Source organism: Macrobrachium rosenbergii, chromosome 42, assembly GCF_040412425.1.
Source record: "Macrobrachium rosenbergii isolate ZJJX-2024 chromosome 42, ASM4041242v1, whole genome shotgun sequence".
Classification (NCBI taxonomy): Eukaryota; Metazoa; Arthropoda; class Malacostraca; order Decapoda; family Palaemonidae; genus Macrobrachium; species Macrobrachium rosenbergii.
In genome coordinates this window covers 40,693,822-40,697,479 of record NC_089782.1, presented here as the reverse complement: position 1 = coordinate 40,697,479, position 3,658 = coordinate 40,693,822, and positions in this window count along the sequence as shown.

Below are 3,658 nucleotides of genomic sequence, written 5' to 3'. Positions count from 1 at the left end.
ATGTCTCATAATTAAAAAAAATAATAAATAAAATAAAAAGCAAAAAATCGATAATTAAAGTATTATTCATTCCTTACTGGAGCTTGATGAGGGTGTCCGTGAGTCACAATGAGGCCCTACGGACGCGAGAGTAAATACTGAGAGAGAGAGATAAGTACAAATTGGCATGAAGAAATAAAAAAAAAACAATTAAAAATGCGCCGAAGTTTCTTCGGCTCAATCGAGTTTTCTATACAGCGGATAATCAAGGCCACCGAAAATAGATCTATCTTTCGGTGGTCTCGGTATAATGCTGTATGAGCCGCGACCCATGAAACTTTAACCAAAGCCCGGAGGCGGCCTATCCTCTATCGTTGCCAGAAGCACGATTATGGCTATCTTTAGCCTTAAATAAAATCAAAACTACTGAGGCTAGAGGGCTGCAATTTGGCATGTTGGATGATTGGAGAGTGGATGATCAACATACCAATTTGCAGCCCTCTAGCCTCGGTAGTTTTTAAGATCTGAGGGCGGACAGAACAAAGTGCGGACGGACAGACAAAGCCATCTCAATAGTTTTCGTTTGCAGAAGACTGAAAGGAGTACAAGAGTTACATCCAATACCAAGCAGCATATTTCAACATGAAAGGAAGTTGACTGAGGAATGTGATAATGGCTGAAGTAATAGAGAATATGAAAGGGCCGGGAAAATGCCTTATGAAGATAAATTTGAAGCAATTCTCGAGGTAATGATACGGGATGGTCAAGATATAATTTCTAAGTGAAGGGGGAACGCTCTTTGTGGCTAAATTGGCCTTGGTGCACAAATGAAGCTATTCAGTAGTCAATTAACTGAGCTGTCAACAGTAATATCTTCCCCTTTGCTTGTTACAAACTCGGTCAGACTAAATTTTGTCATTCGGTGTAGTAATATCAAAGAATGGACTGTCAACTTTGTTCCACATACGTGCAATATCTTCTCATTTGCATATCATAAACTCAGTAAGGGTAAATTTTGTCATTCGGTGTAATAACATCAAAGCATGAAAACTATACTTTAAGATGATGTGACTCAAGAACGTTTACCGGCCTCTTTTGGCATCGTGCCACCTGAATTTCCACCAAATAGCCAGTGTATCTTGGTGTTTGAGGAATCCTGAAGTCCACTTCATGTTCAAGTGATATCACATAATTTTGATGTTCACCTCCGATTTTGCCATCAACATGGCTATTTAGTACAAAACTTAGTGGACAAAATTCAAAATTTTTTGTAAAGTTTTCAGGATGAAAAATTAAAACACACACACACACACACACACACACACACACACACACACTCAGAAGATTACAGCAAAGAAAGGTCGAATATAATACCTTACTAAATAAAGTTTGCTGGCTAAGTTCAGTAACTTCTGTTTTAACGGTGCTTAAAATGCCTTAAGTTATTCTTACCAGCCTGAAAAAAAACTTAGTTATTTTACGAGAAGCAAGTGAAAAAACACACGCTCTCACACACAAACTCTGTTGAACAAGAGTTCCAATCCGTGAACAATCACAAAAAATGTATATATAATGGCAAGGTCTGCGGTTTCGAGCGGTGCAAGGTTTGTTCCATATGAACTGGTGCTTATCCTCTGAATAATAAATTCAATACAGTACTCAGTAAAAAAGCAACCGAACTTGCGCAAATAAACAAGGGTTCAACGACGAAATAAATAAAGATGAGCCTATGCACAATTACTTATTTACTTGTGAAAAACTCCTAAATTCTACATGTTATTCCTCAAACGAATAGGAAAACTTACAGATTTACAATTACGCAACATCAACACTATTGGCTACTCGACGGATAATCACAGAAAGACAAAAATTAATAAAAAAAAATTATTTACTTTTGAAAAAACTGCTAAATTCTACATGTTATTTCTCAAACGAATAGGCAGACTTACACGGATTTAAATTTACGCAACATCAACGCTAATGGCTACTCGACGGACAATCACAGAGAGACAAAAAGTAATAAAAAACTTATTTACTTTTTAAAAAAAAACTACTAAATTGTGCACGTTATTTCTCAAACGAATAAGAAGACTTACGCGGATTTGCACTTACGCAACATCAACACTAATGGCTACTCGACGGGCAATCACAGAAAGACAAAAAAAATAATAATAAAAAAAAAGCCATCTCGGACCCTTCGGGGTCCGAACAAACTCAGGAGCTGAAACAAAAGATGATGTTTGGGCAGAATAAATTTGGCGTCGTCCCATTTTGGAAATCTTTCCATGACCCGGCCTGAAAAGCTTCCCAGATTTTCTTCCCCGTGTTTTGAACGTGACCATTGGAGCATAGATCTGCTGTCGAAATGCTCACCCGAAGTTTGCCTTCCCCGATGCTCACTCCCCCTTCCCCTTCCTGCCCCCCCACCCACTACCCCTTCCCTTCTTCCTTTTTCCTCTTCACTCCTCCCTCCCCTTTCCCCTGATCCCAGGGGCAATCTAACTCCTACCCCAGCCCACAGGCGTTTCTATATATCTAACTCATTTTTACAGATTCAGCTAATTTTAACGTACATTTACTTAGATGAATTATATTATATATATATATATATATATATATATATATATATATATATATATATATATATATATATATATATATATATATATATATATATATATATATATATATATATATATATATCTGTATGTACGGTAACGTCAGTGAATTAGTTTCATACAACCCACTTCACGTAGAACTCTCTCTCTCTCTCTCTCTCTCTCTCTCTCTCTCTCTCTCTCTCTCTCTCTCTCTCTCGAACATACGTCAACGTTTTTGTATAATTGCGCTAAATCAGCCTTTCCGTACCCTTCGCCTATTGTTTACACCAAACAAGTGAGATAAATTGCAAGATAAATACCTCCAGTCGAAAGAAGCAACACGGAAATGACAAATAACACAGTGAACAGCACAAAGAAATATCCGCATCCTTTACGACATTACTTGACAGCCGCACATTTATCAGCGCGCTCGCTCTCGCGCAAACGAGCGTCTTTGCTAGGTTCTATTATCCACCCTATCGATCACCCAAGGTGTTATTAATGAATGCAGGTGAGTCCCCACGAGTTCGTCCTCACCCAATTTTGGCAGGTGACGGATGTCAGAGTTCTCACCTGTCATTACGACTTCCGGCTTACCTGGGCTTACCTGGTGGCGCAAATTGACGATGGATTACCTTTTCAAACACGCGATTATATCCCCTTTTAAGTTCCTGACGAGGGGGCGGGGTTTTAAATTATGAGGATGAAAGGTGAGATAAATTGACGCAAACACCAACATACATAATGACACATACGCACACACATACCAGCGTACAAACGATACATACCCACAAACGCCTTCTGTTCATACAAATTATGATATTATCTGTTTTTGGCAGACTATTTTTCCACCACTAAGGAATTCCTTTAGTTTTCTTTTCTTGTCTGTCAGTTTGGTCCCTTCTTCATTTTTGTGGATTCTAGTCTGGAAGGACGTTTCATATCCAGGGATTCTGGCCACCCTCTTTATGGATTTTATTCTTCTTTTGGATTTTAATGCCTCTTTGTGGATTTATTCTTAATGGAATTTTTCCTCTTTACGGATTTTATTCCTCGTTATGGATTTTAATGCCCCTTCA